The sequence below is a fragment of the Podarcis filfolensis genome (genome assembly GCF_964270895.1).
Source record: "Podarcis filfolensis genome assembly, chromosome: 8".
Lineage (NCBI taxonomy): Eukaryota > Metazoa > Chordata > Lepidosauria > Squamata > Lacertidae > Podarcis > Podarcis filfolensis.
The window spans coordinates 70284937-70310175 of NC_139611.1; the positions used below are offsets into that span (position 1 = coordinate 70284937).

Consider the following 25239-nt stretch of genomic DNA (forward strand, 5'->3'; position numbering starts at 1 on the left):
GTTTAATTTAACTACGGTTTGTGGAAACAAGCCAGTTGCACATTATGTTTTCGATTAAGCAGGTTTTTTTGTGCCTCTTAATTCCAAAAAACGGTTTTCAATCTTAACTATGGTTCGTCAAATGAGAGTCTCAGGCTCTAATGCATGGCTTTGTTGCACCACACAGCACTGAAAGGTCCTGTGCAGATGCCCCTTTCACCAGTTAAACCCAGCTGTATCTTGGATCCAGAGGCTGCGTGGCCTGGCTTCTTCTAGCAACACTTAGAAACATAAGCAGCTGCCTTATACCAGGTCAGATTATTTGTCCATATTGGCCAGTATTATCTGTCTGGCAGTGGCTCTCCCAAGTTCCGAGGCAAAAAGAGGTCTTCCACATCATCGATCCTTTTGACCGTGGAAGCAAAGGACCAAATCTCGGACCTTCTGTATGCAAAGCATGCTTTTTACCACTGAGTTGTGGCCTTGTGGCCAGGAAAGCAAAATTCCATGAGCTGCAGGCTTGCAGCACCCTATTCTTAGGCTGGGGGCTGTTGTGACTGGTTCAACCAGTTGCAAAACATCTCAGCCAGGAATGGGGAAGTGTTGGTGGTGGTTCTGTGACTCCACTCTCTAGCTCCCAGGCATGCTTGGGATTTTTCCAGGGCTTGGCTGCCTGCAGTGATGGGAAGGTGGAAGGGCAGATCAGCCCAGTGTGTAAGAGAAAAGATCTGGTTGGTGCCTTACAGCTGGGATCTTAAGCACACTCACTTGGAAGTCAGTCTTACTGGAACAATTGTATGGGGCTGTCTTTGCCAACAGAATAATTGAGAGTTTAGAGAGTTATTAAATTACATACCTAGAGCTTCCATCTTGATTAATGGGGTATGTCCACAGGCTGTAGACACATTGCATTACTTGCATAATCTTATTCTGGAATATTTTTGAATGTCGAAAACATTGGGTTGCATTCAGCTAAGGCCTACTCAGCGTAGGCCCATAGAGATTAATGAACCTAAATTAGTCATGTCTATTAATTTCATTAGCGGGGACGCGGGTGGCACTGTGGTCTAAATCACTGAGCCTAGGGCTTGCCGATAGGAAGGTCGGTGGTTTGAATCCCGCGACAGGGTGAGCTCCCTTTGCTCATTCCCAGCTCCTGCCAACCTAGCAGTTTGAAAGCACGTCAAAGTGCAAGTAGATAAATAGGTACCACTCCGGCAGGAAGGTAAACGGTGTTTCCATGCGCTGCTCTGGTTTTGCCAGAAGTGGCTTAGTCATGCTGGCCACATGACCTGGAAAAACTGTCAGTGGACAAACGTCGGCTCCCTTGGCCAGTAAAGCGAGATGAGCACCCCAACCCCAGAGTCGTTTGCAAGTGGACTTAACTGTCAGGGGTCCTTTACCTTTATTAATTTAATTGGGTCTGTGCTGCGTAACACTGACATTGAATAGCACTCATTGATTTGGCCCTGAAGAATCTTGCCAGCAAATGGATCTAAAAATTTGTGAATTGAAGAAACAAAATGACTATGGTTCGTTTGAGATTCGTTTCATCACCTTGTTGGACCCGCTTGCTTTAATCATGAGGTCTGGTAATGATATTTTTTTTGTTGGAGACTGTGATTGAATTTTAGGGATGGGGCTGCAGGTTGATTTCATTATTCCATCTTGTGGCAGCTGGATCAGTTCATGGTGTTTATTAAAGGGGTTGCTGGATCTCATGAGTGACGCCTGTGACCTCACATGTGGCTCTAACACATATGTTCTGTGGGAGGGGAAGTTGGATATGAGCCCAAATTCATTTCTACACCTTACTGTATGTAGACAGAACATGGAGGGTGGGAAGGCTTTTGTGAATTGGGCCCAAACGGAAGTGTTATATGGTAGAACTTACGAAACCATAGAGTTGGAAGGGACCTCACAGATCATCTAGACCAGCTCCATTCTGATGCAGGAAATTGCTACTTCAACACCCTTGCCTCTGCTTAAAAACCTCTAATGAGGGAAAGCCCATCGCTTCCTGAGCCAGTCTGTTCCACTGTCAAACAGGTTGTACTTTCAGGAAGTTCTTCCTAAGGTTCTTTCTAAATTCATTTTTTTGACATATGAACCTGCTGGATCAGTTTCCCCTCTGGAGCAACAGAAAACAAACGTATTCCTTTGTCTGTGTGACAGGCCTTCAGAGATTTGAAAATGTCTATCATATCATCTCTTGATAATCTCTTCTCCAGGTTAACACACTCAGCTCCTTCAACCTTTCCTAATAGGACTTAGGGCCACAACCATACCTGACGTTTAGAGATGTATTATACCACTTTAACTGTCATGGCTTCCCCTTCATGAATCCCGGGAACTGTAGTTTAAGGTTGTTGAGACGCGTCTGGAAACCCCAGTTTCCCTCACAGAGCTACAATTCCAAAGTTCACTGGGAAGAAGGATTGATTGTTAAACCGCTCTGAGTACTGTAGCTCCGTGAGGGAAATAGGGGTCTCCTAGCAATGCGGGTGGCTCTGTGGGTTAAACCACAGAGCCTAGGACTTGCCGATCAGAAGGTCGGCAGTTTGAATCCCCGCAACACGGTGAGCTCCTGTTGGCTCGGTCCCTGCTCCTGCCAACGTAGCAGTTCGAAAGCATGTCAAAGTGCAAGTAGATAAATAGGTACCGCTCTGGCGGGAAGGTAAACGGCGTTTCCGTGCGCTGCTCTGGTTCGCCAGAAGTGGCTTAGTCATGCTTGCCACATGACCCGGAAGCTGTACGTCGGCCAATAAAGAGAGATGAGCGCTGCAACCCCAGAGTCAGCCACGACTGGACCTAATGGTCAGGGGTCCCTTTAACTTTACCTTTAACAACTTGCAGCATCCTGAAACTACAGTTCCCAGGTTTCTCTGGGTGATGCCATGACTGTTAAGGTAGTATAATAATGCTTTAAATGGATGGTGGAAATGTGGCCCTGGTCTCTGGGACCCTCACCATCTTTGTTGCCTTCCATGATTCCCTCCTCCTCTGCAGTTTCTTGTTGAGTCCATTTACCATTAGTCCTCAAAAGTGCATGACCTTATATTTTGCTTTTCGTTCTGTTCTTGCTCCATTCATGAGGTCACCTAACTTGTTGTGTAGGAAGCTTCCTGATCTCTTTCTGTGACAAGACCGCCTACAAACTTGGTGTCACCAGCAGATTTCAGCAAACTACTGTTTCCCATTAATAAAATGCAAGAGTAAAATAGGTCCCATCACTGAGAACTGAAGAACCCCTCCCCCAGTTTCCCCAAAACAGCTCTAGTTCTGCAATTCATCCAGGAATAGTTGGGCTGTGCTATTGCTAGCAGCATTTATTTTTCTCTGAGTGTAAAGCCATTGAAAGCCAGAAAAGCATTACTGTATTATTATTTTCGCTTCACAGAGATATTTTTCTACCTCAAATTCTGAGCCTGGAGGTCTCCAGCAAGACCCCAAATCTTGCCTCACCAGAGCCAATCCTGTCATTTTTTATACATGGCCAGTATTGCTTTTCTTTTTTTTTTTATAATAAATTTTTATTGATTTTACAACATATATTAAAACACAATACAACTAACAATTGACGACACATAAACAGACAAACATGTAAACACGTATAATTTCTTAACCTCTCTTTCTTGAACCTTGTTTCCACGACTTCCCCATACCTCCCTTTTCTGCATCCCTGTTTTAAACTTTTCCAGCAACCCCTAATTTCAGTACTTGTAATTCAGTTTCTAATCTTTTTCCTCTTACCCAATTATTTATCACTGCAATTCTGTTTTACATTACCCATGACATTTTAGCACTCATTAATTTTACAACAGTTCTTAAGATAAACTTTAAATTTCTTCCAATCTTCTTCCACCGTCTCTTTCCCTTGGTCACGGATTCTGCCAGTCATCTCAGCCAGTCCCATATAATCAATCACTTTCGTCTGCCACTCTTCCAGCGTGGGTAGTTCTTGTGTCTTCCAATACTTTGCTAGAAGAACTCTTGCTGCTGTTGTAGCATACATAAAAAACGTCCTATCTTTCCTTGACACCAATTGGCCTACCATGCCCAGGAGAAAGGCCTCTGGTTTCTTATGAAAGGTACACTTAAGTACCTTCTTAATTTCATTATAGATCATTTCCCAGAAGGCCTTGATCCTTGGGCACGTCCACCAAAGGTGGTAGAAAGTACCTTCAGTTTCCTTACATTTCCTTACATTTCCTTACATTTCCAGCATTTATTATTGGGCAGTATTGCTTTTCCACCTGGAGCTGTAGCTTTCCAGGATCTCAGGCAGACATGTATGAAACATGCTTTTTAAAAAAGCATTCAAAGAGCAAAAGCCACTCTGCCCCCCAAAAAAACCCCAGCCAAATGAGGACAAATAATTCGAAGTGGCCTCCAGAAGGCAAAGGATGTTGTGTTTCGGGACTTAACCCACACTTCCTCGTCCCCCTGCTTTCCACCAAGGAAAAGTGCTCAGGCTGAGCAAGCAGCAATTGGGGTTTTCTCTGCATTGACATTTACTGCAATTTAGCACTAAAGAGCTGATTTTCCCTAGGAAAGGAGCAGAGCAAGAGGGAAACCGCTTGGACCTGTGCTTTCCAGGCACGGGACAAGCGGAAGTGCGGACCAGTCCTCAGTTGAAAAAGACTACCTGGGTGGAGGTGGGTGAACAGTGAGTTGAAAGCTTGAGCCCCTTTTGTATTCCAGAGGAAGGCATGGCTGACTGGCTGGCCCCTTGAACAGAAGCATTCCTGATATTGGGTGAGGACACCTTTATCTGCATAATCCTCCATGAATTCACATGATGTGGTCCATCCCCCACCCGGAGTTTGTCTTCTGCCTGGGCTCTAAATCCTTCAAGAGTCATTACATTCCCTCCTTTTTTTTTTTAACTCTTTGAAATGTATTTTTTGCAGGTCTGTGTGGCCAGCAAAATCACAGCTAATGCTCTCTCTTGTGATGGCTCTTATGTCTCCAACATGCACTCTGTGCAAATGGCACAGAACCACACTCTTACGTGACTTTTCATTTGTTCCAGGGAGCCTGGCTTAGGAGACTTTGCGGGCTCCCTGTTTTCTAACGCGTTTCATCTCTACAGCACCCTGGTTCTGCAACACTTGATCTCCCCCTTTTCGCTTTTATTTCTTTTCAATCCTGGCTGCAGTAATGTGGGTAATATAATACTTCTGGTATTTGTTGTATAAGAGCGAAGATTGTATATAACTGAACACGTCTCGGGGCAAATGCAAAGCAGAAACAACAGAGTAGTTACACTATAAATGTGCTTCACTGGCGCAAGGATTTTGCTTTAGTTGTGGGGAGATGTGTTTAGAATAGTAATATTGGTATGTAATGCAGGGTTTCATGTTCTTACAACAACTCTGTAAAGTAGGCTGCTATTACTACCATCCACATACAGTGGTACCTCATGTTACGGACGGGATCCATTCTGGAGGCCTGTCCGTAATGTGAAATGCCCGCAACTCGAAGCGCTGCGTCTGCGCATGCGCTCGATGCGATTTGGCGCTTCTGCACATGTGCGAGTGGCGAAACCCGGATGCAACACGAGGGATGACTGTACTGCAGGCTAGGGTAGGGGCAGATTAGCTTGCTGAAGGCCACTCGGTCAGTGATTTGAGCAGACATTAGATCCTTCATAGTTTATACCTTGGCATCTCCTGGTAGGGTTGGTTGGGTGACATTCCTGTCTGAAATCCAGGAGAGCAACTGCCAGTCATTGTAGAAAATACTCAGCTAGGTGGACCAATGGTCTGACTCAGTGTAAGGGAGCTTCCTGTGTTCCTATATCCTTTCTTGATTAATGTGGTAGAAAGCAGGCTAAAAATATACCGCATTTACTCGAATCGAATGCTCACATTTTTTTGGCCAAATTAGGTTGCAAAAATTAAGGTGCACATTAGATTTGATGGCACATTTACATCTGCCAGCAAATGCTTCCTTTTTGTTTCAAGGTTCTGAAAATTGAGGTGCACATTAGGCTCGAGTAAATACGGTAGTAAATCACATAGTTTATTTTCTTAAAAGTGTATTTCACAAAACACATTTGGGCCTGGACTCATCCACTCAGAATCATCTACAAGCTGCCTTGGAATCTTCAGTCGAAAGAAATGTTTTAGAGAAAAACAGAATGCACACCAAGACATCAGTACTGGGGAGGAGCCATAATTTGGAAGAACACAAGATCAGACAGTGAACCATCCAGTTTAGTAACCTTTTCTTCACAGTGGTCAACTCAGACTTTCCCCCTAGAAACTGAAAATCAGGTGTTTTTGTGGCGAGGCGGATGTATTTGAAATTTCAGGAGATTGAGTGGTAAGACTTTTTGCCCTAGTAAATGTGAACTCAGGCCATATGGCACCATAGTATAATAATAATGTGTGTGGGTGCTGGGAGATTCTCAATCACGACTATTTAATTAGATTTACCTACACTTTCATTAAAGTGAGCTACGCTTATACCCTCCTTGTAATTCTTCAGAGCTCTGTTGGTGCAATCATTGACTCCTTTGTGTTTATTTCCGGTCACTTCTTGTGTTCAGTCCTCATTCGCATGATCAGGCAGAAGTCAGCTTCATTCAGAACAGCAAATTCAATTCAGTGGAGTGAAAGAGCACTTAACTGCTGTTGCATATGGAAGTCGCCAGAGCTGAATTCGTACTTTTGTTTATTCTAGGAAACCAAACTTGACACCACAATCGAATAAAAATTATTATTATTATTAACTTGGAAGTGAGAATGCTGCATCGGATGAATTTTATAGGGCTGGCATGCAGGTGTTCAGAGAATTTAGTGGAGGTTGTGGGACATTAAGCCAACCGACCTATCCCATTGTTGGTCCCCTAGTAACTCAAAGCTAGCCACCACACTTTCCATCCTGAATGTCCCAGGCTCATCCGCTGGCATCTCTAGCTATAAGAGGATCAGGTGAAAGAGTTTCTGCCTGTCAGAAAAGTGAATGCTGAGCTAGACAGGCCAGATAATCTGATTCAGAAGAATGCAGGGAGTGGAATGGGGTCCAACTGGTAGGCCACTCCCACAGGCCATGTTTGACCATTGGGTAGGGTTACGCACCTGTCAGTCACATGATGTCACAATGACATCAAGCAACCCATATTCCTTTGCAGTTGCTGATGATCAGCAGTGCCTGCCAATCTGTTCTTGGGGGAGCTGCATATTTCTCTGCCCCCCCAACTTGCCATTATAAATGTCATCAGTCATAGGAACTTGCAAGCCAAGTGGGGAGGCCAGTTGGGCCAGGGGTTCCTTATCACTGGATATAGGCACCTGAATATGTCTACCTTTCACTTTCTTCATTCATGTGTGCAATAAAGGATGGCTGGACCAGTTATGTGGAAGGCGTGACATACCTTGTGTGCACCAGTTGTTAATCGCAGGGCAACACCAGGTAGCTTACATGTGATCTGAGCCTAGTCAGGAATTTCCACAAGCTGAGAAATCTCCATGCTAAATTAAATAAAGGGATACTCTGTTTTGTCTCCTGTGAGGGAAATGAGGCGGAGATAGTGACTGCCACAATATCAGCTGCTGAACTTTAAAAATAAATGAATCTTTAATTAAAGAGAACCATAAAACAAATATAAAGCAGATCAGAAACATCAGAAACAGAAGCAGTTATCATAGCAACAGTAAAAATACAAAAAGCAGCAGGTATCAGTTAAAATCCTGGGGGATATATATATATATATATATATATATATATATATATATATATATATGAATGAATGAAAATGTCTAAAACATGGCTCTCCGGGCAACCCAGTCAGGTGGCGGCATATAAATAATAGTAATTATTATTTGGAAACCTACAGAGTGGCAGGGATATATATAGAAGTCTGGTGCCAGACTTAACAAATGGGTTCCTTTTAAAAAAATTAAAAGAAAAACAAGATAACATTTTCAGTGAATATATCCCCTCCACAGACACCTCTGTGATGATGATGGCATTAAAACATCCTGTTCTTCTTCAATAAAATTTTACGATTTACAATATCTTTATTGTCATTGTCCCATGCAGAACACTGAAATTAAAAAATCTACATAAGACATTCATAAACCCCTACAAACTCTGAAAGGGGAGACCAAATATGAACTTTATGGTTGAGTGGGAATTTGAATCTGGATCTCCCTGTTCCTAGTTCAAAACACTAAACCCTGTATCGCCTTGGTGGTTCATAAACCACTGTATCCTTGTGCCATCCATTATACAGAGTAGAAGTCTTTGTCTTCTTGTGCGCAAACATACGTGCACAAACATATCCCATCTTCTTTTTGCTGTTGACTGCAGTTTAGAAGAAAGCAACAGGGTGCCCTGGTTCTTCCACTAGGGTCCCACCATAGTCATTTGGCCTTTTTGTCATCCATGTTGCACTATGATGTCATTTCACCAGGTAAATTTGCTGCTGCTTGGAAGCTGGATGGAGGATTATGAGTCTGTGCGCTTTGTGGTGTAATATAGCTCAATGGATTTTAATAGGCTGTATCAGGCTTATGCTGTAATGTAATCTAATACAAAATAAATCTTTTAAAGTTGAGTTTTAATTATCCGCTTGGAGCTTCACCCCAGGTTTTCCCCCAGCAGAAAACAAAAATACATTTCTAACAGCCTTGCAAGCATGGTGGATCCATGTGAGCATTTGCTCTTAATTAGGCTTCTGCAACACAACAGCTGAAAAATTGAGACATTTGCTTGGCTGAATGGAGGTTCCTGCAAAAATCAAAGGAAGGATGCAAGCATGGATTGTCCCTGCGACTATGTCCAGTTTTAGGAAAATGTAACCCAAATGTTTCAGCTCAGCCCAAAATGTGAGCAGTGGTGCAGACACAGGTGGATCAGAGAGCATTCAGAGGTGGCAAGCTTCATGATTCAGTGGCTAAACTTGTTACTCGTGGTGCTGTTGTAGGTTTACCCCATTAGATGGGGACTTCCCGGGGTTCACAGTAGGAAGTATACAACAATATAACAAAATAGAAGTGCGTTGGCTACCCTTGTTTTACCCCAGTTCTCCACTTAGTGGCTCTCCAGGGTTTTCAGACAGTATTCCCAGACTGAGGATGCCAGAAGCTGGGACACTTTGCTGCCACTGAGCTGTGGCCATTCCTGAAGGCAAGGCAGTGGCACCAATACCATAGGAAACCATAGCAAACCATTTTCCACCAGGCTGGAGTTCACACCTCCGTCAAACCCACAATCCCCAACTTAGCGTTAAGTCCGAATTGAAGTGTGTGGTTTGTTTAGCTCAAACCGCTGTTGGCAAGCCAAGAGTAAACCTTGGCTTAACATTCTGGTTTGTTTGGAGTGAAATAAACAATGATCTCCATTTTGGGCATAACTGAGTCAGGAATAGTAGCTTGTTGCTTGTGCTGGGGGAAGAGTGACATATTTGTCCATCGAGCCATATGTTGTGTACTCTGGAAGGCAGAAAGCGTTTAGCGTCTCAGTGGTCTTCAGTGCATAATAAACTCCTTGCAAAGAGAAAACTAGGATATCAGGGAGGAAGGTTATTTCCCAGGCTTTTGCCTTCTGTGCTGGGTTTTTTTATGTGTGTGTGTGTGTGTGTGTGGTGTTAAAAAATGCTTTCTTCCACTTATAGCGGCCCATTGTGTAGGGATGGGAGAGACATTTGGTTCAGTTTGCATTTAAAGTTGAACCTACCCAATTTGCACTCTCTGAAAAAATACGCAAACCAAAATGCCGCCAAGCTTCAAAATTCACATTTCTCTGATTTTGCAGCATAGTTCTCCATCCAAGTAATGTAAACAAAAATTCACATTCTGGGGAGTGTGTATATGAATGAAGATAGCATACAAAAGCATTATTACATTACAGAAAATCATCTTGCAAAAGTGTGTATATTAGGCAAAGTAGCATTCTGAAAGTAGGAGAAGTTTTCATTAAAATGGAGGTGAATTTTCATGACGACTTTTTTTTAAATTAAAAAAAAAACACACCACTGCAAACTGATCTAGAAATGTGGAGATCTGAATCTAAGAATGGAGAAATGAGAAACTGAGAGAAGCCAAAATCATTAGATTTGTCCGTCCCTCCCTTTCTGTCTCCTTATCCTCACTTCACTCTTCTGCATTTGTGCGGCAGTCCTGAGTTTGAGCTCAGTGGGTCTTTCCCAGGAGGAACTGGAGAGAGCCAAGGCAACTTGTCTCCTGCAAAACTGCAGTGCTCTGTTTTTAATTCAGTGTATTCCTAGTGCAGTGCATGCAATATACAGTTCACGACATGCCCCCCATCCTCTAGGCCAGTGCATCATTTATGGGGCAAGGGGGGTGCTTAGTGAAATCTACAAGCCCCATTCTCTTGACCCCCTGTGGTCCCTCCATTTTTTAAAGCCAAATCTTAGCCTTCCTGTAACCTTCCAAGAACATCAGCTGCGGGGTGTGTGTGTGTGTGTGTGTGTGTGTGTGTGTGTGTGTGTGTGTATTTCCCCTCTGGTTCTCCTCCTCCCCACCCAGTAATTTGGGTACCATTCTTGGCCCCTTGCTTTTGCTCTGCTGCCTGCCCGCTACCAGGTTGTTGTTGTTCAACTTGCTAGCTTGATTGGCATGAAAAATCGGGAGTGGGTTGAAACACACCCAGAATATGACGTGGGTGCATGCTTCAGCCCTAGTTAAGCACTTTGAAGTCATACTGAAGAAGCAGTGTGTGTCTTTTATAGCTTTCCCATTGAAATCAAGGATAATTCAAACTGGTTGGATCGTGACACCTCTACCCCCCCTTTTCCTTTTCCTTTTTTGCATTATTCAGAGCAAGTTTAAAGTTCGGCACACACAGACAAGTGAGACTTTGGGTGGGGGAGAGAATGCACTAGCCTTTGCCATTCAGTTGGGGAAGGGGGCAGTTAATTTTTTTAAGCAGCATCAAGCCCTGCCTGCTTGACCTCTGCAGAGAACAGGATGTTCCCTGCGTTTGTCTCAAGGGAGTGACACAGGAATGTTATGACTCATTTAGACCTACAGATGGTCCTATCCCAGAGGTTTGGGGATGGAGTGATAATAATTCACTTTCAGAGTAACCCTGTGAGGTAGGCCACCTTCCACCCTCTTTTTTTGGCAGATTAGGAAAGCTGAGACATTCACATCTTCATCACTCGGTGGGAGAGTTCAGAGGGAGCTTTTTTTGCTGATCACACAGCCCCTTTGCACAAGCCAGCCAATAAACATGGATGTCGCCCATTAACTATGGTTTCCTGTTTCATATGAGCTGGGAAACTATGCTTACTCCACTTCCAAACAAGGCAGAATAGTAAGACCATGGTTTTTAAGTTGATTTAGTATATTGGTTTACAGTGGTACCTCGGGTTACATACGCTTCAGGTTACACACTCCGCTAACCCAGAAATAGTGCTTCAGGTTGAGAACTTTGCTTCAGGATGAGAACAGAAATTGTGCTCTGGCAGCGCGGCAGCAGCGGGAGGCCCCATTAGCTAAAGTGGTGCTTCAGGTTAAGAACAGTTTCAGGTTAAGAACGGACCTCCAGAACGAATTAAGTACTTAACCCGAGGTACCACTGTATTCCAATAATAAGCTGGGAAATTATAGTGAATGGAAGACACACATGCAAAGGGAGGATGGGATGGATTGTGTGTGTTTGTGGCTAGAAAACTCATGTGTTTGTCTGAATGTGGTCAGTAACTGTCACATTGTGGGATGACTTGCACTTGCGAGATACAGATAAGACGCTGCAGACAGAGAGGCCTTCCTGTCCCCATCCCACATACATACGTACATACACATGCAGTATTTTGTAAAAAAGGGAGTTTCATGTATTGAGCTGTGAGTCATCATTTGATCAGTTCATGGCTCTTTTGCCCGAGAAATCCACATTGCAGCAAACAGGATCTCAGCAGATGGGGGATACATAGGAACACAAGGAACATAGGAAGCTTATCCATCTACCTCAGTATTGTCTGCCCTGACTGGCAGCAGCGCTCCAAGGTTTCAGGCAGGGGACATTCACAGTCCTACCTGGGGATACCTGGGGTTGAAGCTTGCACCCTTCTGCATGGGAAGCCACTGAACTGCATCCCTTGAACTGGTCTAATTTGGGAAGCAGCAAGCAAAGGCAAATGGGAAGGAGGGGTGAGGCTGTCAGTGCCTCTGCTTAGAGAGGGTGTGTGTGTTTGGGAGACAGGATTAAAAAAAATATATTAAAAAAACTCTCCATGGGGATGCTTTTTGGTATGATATGGATAAACATACCACCAGAATGGAAAATGCAGGGGAAAAGAAATCCATTCTGGTGCAAGGTTTATTCACATCATTCCAGGAAGCACCAGGAGAAAATTGTTATTTTGGAGCTGATGTGTTTTATCTTGAGGATGTGTCTATAGCCTACAATCTTAAACTGCTTTGAAACCCATCTCGCTACCTGTTGTTTCTTTGACCCTAGTAATTATAGCCTTGAATAGGTGCTAAGATTTATTTAAAAGACTTCACAGAACTTGACATTCCCAGGGTTCCAGGGTTGAGAATCTGAAACACTCTGCATCTGCACCTTACATTTAAAGAATTGTTTCACCACTTTTAACAGTCATGGCTTCCCCCAAAATATCACAGGAACTGTGGTTTGTAAAGGGTTTTGAGACATGTTAGGAGACCCCTATTTCCATCACAAAGCACTACAATTCCCGGAGTTCCCTGAGAAGAGGGATTGGTTGTTAAATGACTTAGAGAATTATAGCTCAGTGATGGGAATAGGGGAATTCCTGACAACTCTGAGCCACCTTAACAGTTCCCAGGATTTTCTGGGGTGCCATGACTGTTAAAGTGATGTTATACCTACTGCTTTAACGGTTAGGAGCAAATAGGGCCATAGTTAAACCAATTCAATACTGGATTAACGTGTCTAGGTAGTCTCTAAACCAGTCCTTTGCATCCAGAGTTTTATGCTTACTTTATTGTTCCACCTTTTTTTCTCCCAACCTACCTACCATGAACTTAAAACCACTTTTTTTCTCACAACAACCCTTTGAGGTAGATTAGGCTGCTAAAAGAAACTCAGCTAAGGTCATCCAGAGTGATCTTTATAGGAATTCAACCCAGAACTCCTTGGTCATAGACCAAAACTCTAGCAGGCCGACCGGGAAGGGGGGCGGGATCTATGACCCTCCAGATCTTGTTGGAATTCAGTTCCCATCAGCCCCAGCTGGCATGGCCAATGATCAGGGATGGTGGGAGTTGGAGTCCAGCAACATCTGGAGAGTACTTCCCTGCTTTAGATGGCAGCACAGTTCACCAGTGGCAATTCTTTCACCTTAAATTAAAAGTGAGAACTATTTTTTATTTCAGTTATTTGTGCACGGATAGCTTTAAAACACATTATTGCATTGTTTTTATCCCTCCACAATTAGGCTCAGTCAGTTAGGCTAAGAGGGTGGGACTGATCCAGAGTCACCCCAGCGAGCTTCACGGCTGAGTTGGAATTTGAACCCAAGACTCCTTCATCTGACACAGACACAGCCACTACACCTCACTGTAGAAGGCAAACTTTCGTATAAATGTCAGCAGATATAAAGGCAGAGTTCCTCCCAAGCTGGCTGTGCAAGTACAGCTGTCTCCTAGCAGGCTGTAGCTGTACTGCATTCAGCAACACAGTTTAGCATTCTGGGTAGCTGGTTTTGCTGCAGTGCCGCGAGTTTGTTGTGCCCTACACCAGGGTCTGCCCTTGTTGTTTTGTTGTTGTTTATTTCCCTTTTAGTCATCAGTTGTATTAAAAGCTTTTAATTCACTCCGTCTTCCAAAAGCCAAGGGATGCCTGCTGCGTATGTGTGATTTGCCGGGGTTGGGGGACGGGGAGAGAGGGAGGGAGAAAGACTTTCTCAGCAGAGGTGATTGCAGACACTGGGAATGCAAGCAAGTCACCTGATTCCATTGCAGTACTTTTCAGCTGCTGGCTGATGTCTTGCCAGCCCATCCCCTTTCTCATGGAAGTGTGCAAAGCAACCTGGAAGGTGTGTGTGTGTGGTGTGTGTTTGTGCACACGCATAGCTGATGAATTTTCTTTGTGAACTTGTTGTTACATGTGTTAATCCTTAGCAAAACATACCAGAGGAGAAAGGAGAGCTGGAAAGTCAGTGATATTTCATTGTTGCCTTTCCTCCACCTCCTGGCAGGGAAAAATAAATCATTCTGCTTTGGTTTGTGAAAGTATTCTGTTCATTCACTTTCAAGGTATTCCTTGGTATGGGCCAAATAATTCCCACCCCCGTGCACACACTTCTCAACCACAGACGCCATTGAACATGCAAGCATTTTGTCTTAACTTTTAGCCGACTCTGGCAGCTCATGGGATGACAGCACAAAGAGATCCTGGCTGCTCTTTTTCATGCCCTGGTAACCTCAAGGCTAGGCTACTGCAGTGTATTGTGCATGGGGCCGGCCACCTTTGATGACTTCCCAGAAGGTAAAGGTAAAGGCACCCCTGACCATTAGGTCCAGTCGTGACCGACTCTGGGGTTGCAGCGCTCATCTCGCTTTACTGGCCGAGGGAGCCAGCGTACAGCTTCTGGGTCATGTGGCCAGCATGACTAAGCCGCTTCTGGTGAACCAGAGCAGCGCACGGAAACGCCATTTACCTTCCCGCCGGAGCGGTACCTATTTATCTACTTGCACTTGACCTGCTTTCGAACTGCTAGGTTGGCAGGAGCAGGGACCGAGCAACAGGAGCTCACCCTGTCGCGGGGATTCGAACCGCCAACCTTCTGAACAGCAAGTGCTAGGCTGTGTGGTTTAACCCACAATGAAACCTGTTAGTAAAAAATGCAACTACTATGCTACTTACAGGGAGCAGTTTATCTTACCAGGTCTTAAGCAACTATACGGGCTACTTACTGTTCTGAGCATAATTCAAAATATTGGTGCTTACTTAAAAAGCCTTAAGTGGCTTGCCGACCCTGGGTGTCTAAGGGGTTGCCTTCTATTGCTACACAGTTCTGCCCAAGCACTACCTTTTATCATCTGAGGTTCTTTTCCAGAACCCACCACCTCCTAAAGTTAGATGAGTTGCGGCCAGAGATGACCTTCTGTGACATGGCACCCGTTTTATGTAATGCCTTCTGTTGGGAGGTTTGCCTTCGTGGTTCCAATCATGATGTCTTTCTACCACCAGGCAAAGACGCGTTTTATTTCCCCAGGCATTGCAGCACCTAGTGTGAGCTGCTGGCTGGTAGTCTGCTGGCTGCTTTGCTGAATTTTAGTTGCGATTCTGTTTTGTATTTGGCACTAACTATTGGTTGGAGGTGTCCTTAACATCTTTTGAGCAAAGCAAAGCTTAAATTTTGGACAAATTCTGGCCAAAGTAAGTTTTCTTGAAATGCGCAAATAGCCCATACAAATGACGAAGATATGGCAACCCACCATTTAGGATTAATGGTCCTAAATGGCAGTGTCCTGATCTATTGGTTGCCTGGCTTTCCTGTCTTGTTCAGCCAGACCTGACTTTTGGGTAGCATCACTTGTGCATGAAACCAGGAACAGGAGAGTGGCTTCCGCCCACCCGTATATTGGCGTAATAACCACAGCTTGAGTTGTTGGTAATTAAGGAGTGATTCATACATAAGTGTACATCAGTTAATGTCTCATCCACTTGATGACTCGCAGCCACGGATGTGAACCGCCCCCGTTGAAAAGCATTGTGCTCGGAGTGAAGTTGTGCTTAATCTAGGATGGCTATTGCGCACATATACATCATCACTTGACCTTGTGCACAAGTGAATTGCCCCTCCCCCCACTAAATAAATTGCCGATTTTTGTTAGAAAATTGGTGGATTTGAGAAAAAGGCTTCAGCTTTATCTTACAAGACCATCATCGACATACTGGATGTGACTGGTTAGGATTAAGTCATGTGTATAAATAAATCTAATCATGCTAGTAGACTTGCTTAAAATTTATGTAGTAAGGCTCTACTGATTGGAATATGTGTGACTGCCAGATAGTGTTTATTTACTTTCTAGACTGATGTTCTGACTTAATTCTTAGCTTGCTCTGTATTTTGTTTCAATATTTTGATTCTGGATTTTTACTGACATCATGTATTTTCATTTTATTTGTATTCTAGTCTTGATTTTCCGTTTTTGTTACTTTGTGAGCCACTCAGAGGCTTTAAAAAATATTGTGCAATCTGTAAATTGGATGGCTGGATGAATGAATGAATGAATAAATAAATAAATAATATGCTGTCTTTCTGCCACAGAAATCAAGGCATTGTACAATATAAAATGATGTCTTTACAATCCAAGGAACATGACATGAAAGGGGAAAGGACTTGGAAGGGAAGAGGCAAAATAAGCAAATGTAGGTTCCTAAAACATTCATCCGGCTATCAGTTCTGGGAGGGGAGGAGACAAATGTCATGTGAACCCAGGAAGATTTGTGCTGAGGGCCCCAGTATCTCACTTCTCACTCAGATGGTAGAAGATGAAGGCAAGTTCTGGGAGGGGAGGAGCTACCTGGCAATTAGTCTTCGCCAGGCTGAGGGAAGGGGCTGTACTGTCTCGTCTGTCCCTCCGATTTTTTTTGGGAACCCCTGATGCCATCAGGTGGGCCTGAGAAGGAAATCAGAGATTAATCATTTCATCTGGAGGAGAATAGCAGGCATCTGACAGATATGAAATAAAGCTGAAGCCAAGCTCTTCCGTCCCACTGAAGACTGAACGCTCCTCATTTCAGGAAGAGCAATTTGCTTTGCAGACGTATTTTGCCTCCAGCCAGAAACCATAGAGTGCCTGTCCCTGCTGAAAACAAGAGGACTTCTTTTCTGATGAGTCAGCAGGGGGCATTATCTGGTTGCAGATAGCTTGCTTGAACTTGACTTCTGCTACTAGGGGCAGGGGATTTTGTTATTTGTTTTCTGGACCCTTGGCAAGTCGTCTGAAGCCTATATCTGATGCTTGTTGGGCGAAAGACTGTTTTTGTTGCGTATTGTACAACGGGGCAATAATAATTCATTTTCTCTCCCTCTTGCCCCTTAAAAAAAAATAATCACAGTCTTGCCTTCCTGGAGATTGTTCTTGGCCAAGATGTGAAATGGCAGGTGTTTAGCTCAGTCGCAAGTATCTTTGACAATACAGCACAAGCTGTGGGGTAGGGTTGGGGCACCTCAGACCCTGGAGTGCAAAAGTGGCCCTTCAGGCTTCATTACCTGGCCCTCTGAACCCTTCACAGGCCATGCCACACTCTGGCCCTGCTTCACACCCCAGTTGTTTATGCCTGGTGTTTGAATGCTTCAGGCATGTCTGGATGGAGGCCAGAGAGTGTGTGTAGAAACTGGTTTCCTGTAGAAAGGTAAAATTTGCATGCATGGCTCTGCCCAGTTCTGCCTCTGGCCCACCCCAGCACTGGCATGTGGCCCACGGAAGCTTGCCCAGGAGGGAATGAGGGCTGGAAAAGTTTCCCCACTCCTGCTCTAGGGTGATCTGAAGATGGAAACACGGAGCAGAATTAATTCTGATTTTGATGGCTAGTAGGTATAAGCCTTTTTGTTGTTGTTGCCCTTGTATTTTTAACAGCTTTCATTTCCCCCCCAAGCTCGCAAAGGTCAAGACTAATGTAACAGGATGGATGTAATTAGATTTTTGCAGGTGGTAGACTCCAAGGACAAAGCTAAAGGGCTTTGATCAAATATTATTTTTAGCCAAATAGGTCCCCTTCTTTGATTCGGCCCAGAGCAATGTGAGCTGCATAATTGGTGTAAATAAATTTTGGGTGTGTGTACCTAGATAACTTGAGCAGTAATAGGACTTCTGTGGAGGGACAAAACTCCTTATGGGCTTTTCCTCATGGGAACCAACTCTTGGGGATGCTCGAGCACTAGGTTTTCTGCATTGAGAGGGGTGGGAGAGTTTGGATCAGATTGCCCATGAGTCTTTCTCCAATGCTGTGATTCTATTATCTCGAGGACTGAGCTCAAGAGAAACAAACTACAGTGGTACCTCAGGTTAAGAACTTCTTAACTCAGGTTAAGAACGTTCTGGAGGTCCGTTCTTAACCTGAAACTGTTCTTAACCTGAGGTACCACTTTAGCTAATGGGGCCTCCCGCTGCTGCCACACCGCCGCCACACAATTTCTGTTCTCATCCTAAAGCAAAGTTCTTAACCTGAGGTACTATTTCTGGGTTAGGAGAGTTTGTAACCTGAAGTGTCTGTAACCCGAGGTACCACTGTAGTTGTATCAGTTTGGAGAAAGAAGTTGTCTCTGAGCAGCTGGGGTCATCACGTCCAACCCCTCCACATGCAGTTTTTCTACTTAGAAAAAAATGTTGGTATTTTTTATATATAAAAAAATCAAAACAAGGTGCATGATTGCAAAAACATAAAAACAAAATCTAAACTGCATTTTTAGCTGGCTTTGGTGGCAAGTATGTTTCACGTTTGCAGTAATAAGTAAATTAATATGAGACTGCTTTTCAGGAGAACCCCACTTCCCAAAACAAAACACAACCCTGGACTAACCTCTGTTTCTATGGATTGCAAATATTGCATTCCCCGTGATTTTCAGCTTCCATTAGCAAAGACATGATGACTTTGGAAATCATCAGAAAACTTCTGAATATCTGTCTCTGCAGGCAGTTTCACTGGTTCTGCTGGATGATGGGTGATGATAGGCTTCCAAATCACTTGTAGTTATTTATTATATTTATAGTCATCCCAGATGCTCAGGGCTGTAGACATTGTTCTTCCTTAGTTTATCCTTGCAACAACCTGTGAAGCAGATGAGGCTGAGAGATGGGTGACTTTCTCAAGTGTATTTCTGAGTTTTGCGGCTGCGAGGAGATTTGTATTTGGGCTACTCCAACATGCTAACCCAGGAATGGAGAATTTGTGGCTCTCCAGGTGTTCCTGGACTCCGGTTGCCATCTGCCCCAGCTAGCATAGCCAGTGGTCAGGGATGCTGGATGCTGTAGTCAAACATCATTTGGAGGTTCAGGTAGGTAGCCGTGTTGGTCTGACGCAGTCGAAATAAATAAAAAAATTGTCCAGTAGCACCTTAGAGACCAACTAAGTTTGTTCTGGGTATAAGCTTTTATGTGCATGTATCCGAAAAAGTGTGCATGCACACAAAAGGTTATACCCAGAACAAACTTAGTTGGTCTCTAAGGTGCTATTGGAAAAAAAAATTATTTATCATTTGGAAGGCTATAGTTTCCCTGTCCCCGCTCTGCCCTCAATGCCAAGTTGAGGATTCAAGTGCTTGCTTCTCTTACCTTGATTTCTTCTCTCTCACCTTGAAGCCCCTACAGCAGGCATGTCCAAAGTCCATTTTGGGGGCCTAATCCAGCCCACTGGTCGGTTTGTTCTGGCCCCGGTGGCAGTTTATTTCTTGGGGTAAAATCCGAAAAGAAGGTCAACAACGTCAATCCTAAAAAGAAGCCCGACAACTTCAGGGTTAAATCCTTTAAAAAGCTCATACCCCTGCCCTACAGCTTGTGCTGAGAAGGGCCACAGAGAGGGAGACAAGAATGCACTTCTTGTGATGTTCTGCCAGTTCTGGATATTTCAGTGATGGTTACTGGGTACAGACCTACACCAAGCTATGGGAATCTGTCACTCTCCAGATGGTTTCTGCAGCACCCTTCAACCCTCACTGTTGGCCATGCTGGTAGCTGGGGCTGAGGGAAGTTGGAGTCCAACAACAATCTAGAAGGTTACAGACTCATCATTTCTGGCCTAGGGCAGTAGCAACGTCAACAACAATGACATGTTAGACAGAGTGAATGGTAAGACAGGAACAACAGGCCAGGCCTACGCTCCTGCTCTCAACAACTGCCTTCCATTCCGATTAGTCAGAGTTTTATAAACCTAGATAAAGTAGGCCGTGGATTTCTAAACTAGTAGGTGTCACAGGGTTATTAGAGCCATTCCCATCTCTCACTCTCCACCTGATTTTGGGAGTTATGTTCTTACCCTACCCTTCCTCCCACGGACTGAAGGCAGTGGACGTGGGTGATCTCATTCTGTTTTTCCCTCTCACAGCAGCCCTCTGGACTGAAGGATGATTATGTGGTCAAGGGCCATGCAGTGAGCTTCATGTGAGGATTTGCAGGGCTGGCCCAAGTCATTTTGTTGCCTGGGGAAGACAAGATGGAGCTCCTCCCTCTCCCAGAAACCAATTGGCCTGGTCGTTGAATCTTAATTCAACACTGGTGCACTGCAGCACCAGCCACCCACATATAAGGGCAGTTGACTATCACAGGCTCAGGGCAGGCTAAAGGACACACAGAGTCTGTTCTCCCAGGACCTTGTCACTGCTTTTTCACCACAAATGCAGATCTAGGCCCTAGATGCAGAGCTTCTGGGGTGCTACAGCAGGAACCACTGCTACGGCATCCAATGGAAGGTGGGTCGCGGGCGGGATTTTCACGTTGCATAGGGCGGAATTTGAGATGCCCTGGCCCACCACTGTTCACGGCTCTGCTTGGTGCCGATTCAAATAAAAGCAGTGGTGTTGCTGGCATGTGGCACATAAGCAAAGCAACACATTCTTCTATTGAAATAATGAATGGAGAAACTTTGGGAGTTCGTTGCGTTGGCTAAATTGGCTCATTCTCTTAGATATAGAGAACAAAAACAAAGGTACGAAAGCTTTGTGGTAAGATGGATTTTAAAAAGCAAAGTACAGCAAAAAAAGTACTGTTGTGGACAAATGTAAAGTATCAGTTTATAATGCATTAAGAACTGAAATCCATAGCTTTGTTAGGAGTTGGCAGTTAACCTGTCTTCACCAGGGCAACACTGTCCCTCTGTATTTTGTAGTATGGCTTATAATATTTGCAATTAATTATAGTTATTGATAAAACTGTAATGTGCTAAGGACATTTACCAGTTAAAAAATAATTTTAACACATAACATTCAATTATGTAATGTTTCCTTTTCAGTGGAATGATTACCATATTTTTCGCCCTATAGGACGCACTTTTTCCCCTCCAAAAATGAAGGGGAAATGTGTGTGCGTCCTATGGGGCGAATGCAGGCTTTCGCTGAAGCCTGGAGAGCGAGAGGGGTCGGTGCACACTGACCCCTCTTGCTCTCCAGGCTTCAGGAGAGTCCCAGCGCCAGCCCCACAAGGTCGGGGGATAGAGGGAGGCGGAACGCCGCCATCCCGCTGTCTCCCGAAGTGGTTTGGAGGCTGATGGTGTGGAGACCCCGCTGCCTGCCCCGCAAGCTCCGGGGACAGCTGGGAGGCGCAGCGCGTCTTCCTGCTGTCCCCGGACCTGGTCTGAAGGCGGGCGGCGGGGAGAAGAGTGCTTCTCCCCGCTGCCGGCCCCACAAGCGCCTGGGGGGGAAATAAATTTTTTTTTCTTCATTTCCCCCCAAAAAAACTTGGTGCGTCCTATGGGCCGGTGCGTCCTATGGGGTGAAAAATACGGTAAATGTGTTTTCAGTATGGTAGATAAAAAAAAGCTACATATTGGGTACTTAGTGAGGGTGCCATTACAACCTTCTGATGTGTCCTGTGAATAAAGCACATTCAGCCACTGCCTGCTGCCTGCAAGGAAGGCTAAAAGTGGAGCTGTGATACCTTAGGTTTGTCTTTTCTGTTTCGTATAACAGGTCCCTGGCCGGGGTCTTGAGTTGTGAGCACTTTGAATGTTCTGAATCCCAGCAGGTCTTAAAGAAACAAAACCTAAGAGCTGTGTGTTTCGAGGTTGTTGACGTTTGCTCCAGATACTAAATTCCATGCATCTGTTGGGTTAATTCACAAAGGCAACCCAAAAGTAGGCAGAAGCGAACGAAAGACCCCGTTGTTCCACTGGCAGCGTTGCTCGTGATTTGCATTTCTGCCCGTGTGGAACCTTGTGGATCTGTGTCCCCTGCAGCCGTCCAGCCCTGATCAACATGTAGACAGGAATTCTGCATCTTCTAAAGCTGTGTCGCAAGAGCCTGGCATTGTTTTCGCAGTAGGAATTCGAATGCCACAAGGAAGTACAAGAACAATAAGCAGAGTGTGTGAGGCTGGGAGCCAAGCGACCGAGTTCCGGAGCGTAGCAGTAAAGTGTCAAGGATCCAGCAGTTTACTCACCCTGCCATAGCACATAATTTTAGGTCCTCCGCCTAACGAAAACACAGTCCCAGTGAAATCGCGCGGGGGCATTTAGCTAGCGAGGTGCCTAGCTGTGACTCAGTTTCTGGCTGAAATGGGTGGGGTATCTGTCATTTCTGATTAACTCGACGACAGGGCTTCCTGACGTGCAAATCAAAACTTGACTTGCCTGTCCCCTTGGCCTGTCCTTCACTCTCAGAGGCAACCGGTTGCTGAATGGAACAAGGAGAAGGGTTCAATCAAGTTGGGCTAAGAAGAGAAGAGAGAGGCCTGCAATCTTGTTGCTCGTCAACGGCTGCATGTGAGAAGCCCCTAAGACAGGAATGGGGAACCAGTGGCTCCAGATGTTGCTGGATTTCAGCTCTCATCAGCCCCAGCCAATGATCACAGAGTGATGGGAGTTATAGTCCAACTACATCCTGAGGACCATAGGTTCCCCATCCCTGTCCTAAAAGAATTTCAAGACTTGCAGCAGGCTCTTGGTCAAAGTCAAAACATAAACTGCATTTTGATATTATAACTTCTTTAGAATATGTCCCCCCCCCCCAAAAAAAATGTGGATCTGTTTGCCTCCCTTGGCTCATTCGGGAGGAAGGGTAGGATATATATTGATGATGATGATGAATATATAGGGTGCTTTGATGCAGGTGATGGGAGCTGTGACCTTGATTCAATGTACAGCTAAAGAGTGGCTTTTGCAGTACAGCAAACAAGTGAGCTGGCCTTTGCAGTTACGGCACTCAGACCTTGGATCGGCTTGTTTTGAGAAGTTCATCTGGGGCCAGGATTTCTACCCACTCTTTCTGCAGCAAAACACAATTGAGGCAGCTGGTGCAGATATTAAAAGAACAAAAAATGCAAGCAGTCACATATAAATAGCAGCAGTTGAAGTAGACATAAAAGAGGCCGAATTAGTAAAATGCATGTGCTGGCTTTTAAAATCTTTGAATTGACTTAGTGGTTGTTGTGAACCGCATTGGGTGCATTCCATTGCAGAAAGGTGGATTAGATATTCTTGCAATAAATAATAAGAATAGGCACTGTAAGCAGCAGTATCCGAGAAATTCTAATGGTCACCCCATATACCAGGAGCAGAAAACCTGAGTCGCCTGCAATCCCGGTGTTGTTGTATTACAACTCCCATCATTTCTTGCCATTGGTCACTCCGGTTAGGGCTGATGGGAAGGCGACAGCTTCCCCATCCCAGCAATGTGTTAATAGTGACTTCTTTCCCCAAGTGTGGATCCTTATGTAGCCAAAACAGCACTATCTTGCAGAAGAAAGTAGGCATTAGCATGCTGTGGGGGGAACTCCAAGCTTTGCGGAAGCACAACAAACTTTAGAGGGGAGAAAGATAAGGGGCCAAAGGGCCCTCTCAAACAGCCTGCAGAGGGGCTGAGCATGCAAATTGGGCCTGGAGGACAGGAAAGACTCATGCTTAATGTTGTGAGATCACTACAGTTACAAACGGGGGCATTTCCCTTTTCTGAAAGTATATTTTGGGTTTAGGGGAAATGTAAGGTTACAATAGGACTTTAGGCTGCAGCCAATGAACGAAGGTTGCCAATGGAGCCCAGTCCAAAGTGATGATAATATGTGAACAAATCAAAGTTCAGGTTTGAGAAACCTCAAATGGCCAGTGTCTTCCTTCCTCGTCTTTCAAAGCTGGTGCATTAACTACTTAGGATCTATCACAGAGACAAACATTATTTGTCAAATGTGCTGCTTTCTCTGAAGACAAAAAACCCTGACACCTCTTCTTGCTAACAGCCCATATTTCTGTCAAAAGGCTGCAATCCTTTGCATCCTTACTTAGGAATGAGCCCCAATAGATGCAGTATAATCTCCTTTTCAGTCAGCAAGCCTAGAATCCTGCTGTAAGTGTTTCTTCTGTGCAGTTGGTATCACGCAGAGCAAAAACTGAAGTTGAATTAGACCAGAAGTAGGGAACCTCAGGCCTAGGGGCCAAATGTGGTCCCCAAGCTTCTCTATCTGGCCGCCAGGACCTTCCTCAGACCACACCCCTTCTCCTCAGGCCAGGTCCCTCACAAGCCCTGCTTCACACCCTCCTTGAGTGCTTTTGCCTGGCTGGAATATGTCCTTGAACTCTGATCGTACCTCTTGCTTGCCTTAATGGTGGATAGAGAGGGCTGCGGGAATGTGTGTAGAAACAGGCCTACAATGCAAGAGTAAAATGCACATTTGCTGCTGCGTTCAACTTTAAGCATTGGCATCTGGTCCCCGGAAAGTTTCCCAGAAGGAAATGTGGCCCTCGAGCTGAGGCAGGTTCCCCACCCCCACCTGTTTCAGGGGCGGACTAGGAGTGGGGAGACCTGACCTCAAATCCCAGCTCTGCCATAAAGCACACACTGCTATGAAGGGGGAACACTTCTTCGACCCAGTCGCTGTGCAAACACAAAAAGTACAGAACAACATTCTTCAAGGCCAGACCATAGTACACAGGCCTGCTCCTGACTCGGCTTCTAGGCTAACTCAGGGCTGTCTCTGGTTCCAGGCTGGATGGGTGACGGAATAATTTATTGCTTGCTGAAGTGCCCCGAGATGTGAAGATGGACCCTGATTTATTTGATGGCTTTACTTAGGGATTAGTGACCAGGGGTACTTTTTCAGCAGGGGGCCAGTCCACTGTCCCTCAGACCTTGTGGGGGGCCGGACTATACTTTGAAGGGGAAAAAAGTGAACGAATTCCTATGCCCCACAAATAACCCAGAGATGCATTTTAAATAAAAGGACACATTCTACTCATGTAAAAATACACTGATTCCCGGGCCGTCTGCGGGCCGGATTTAGAAGGCGATTGGGCCAGATCCGGCCCCCGGGCCTTAGTTTGCCTACCCATGGATTAGTCCGATTTGTGGAGTAGAATTGGTCTGTCAACAGATGTTAGATCGGGTAATGGAACTTCCATGTTGAATTGCTGTCAACATCTGAATACTAGGGCGCAGGGAGGACAGCATGGGAGAGTTTTTGAAAAAGATTAAAGGTAAAGGGACCCCTGACTATTAGGTCCAGTCATGGCCGACTCTGGGGTTGCAGCGCTCATCTTGCTTTACTGGCCGAGGGAGCCGGCGTACAGCTTCCGGGTCATGTGGCCAGCATGACTAAGCCGCTTCTGGCGAACCAAAGCAGCACACGGAAACGCCGTTTACCT

At 44.9% G+C, this 25239-nt stretch overlaps 1 protein-coding gene across 3 annotated transcripts in view; it reads left to right on the forward strand.

Moving 5' to 3' along the window:
• LUZP1 (leucine zipper protein 1) overlaps nucleotides 1-25239 on the forward strand; it is a 70471-nt gene that overhangs the window by 18400 nt on the left and 26832 nt on the right. Inside the window, exon 1 of one of the 3 annotated variants that reach the window (XM_083626868.1) lies at nucleotides 11124-11271. The exons of the other annotated variants lie outside the window; for them this stretch is intronic. The gene's annotated coding sequence lies outside the window, so the exon portion shown is untranslated. Of the gene's footprint in view, nucleotides 1-11123; nucleotides 11272-25239 lie in introns of those variants that run through there. 3 annotated transcript variants of the gene reach the window in all.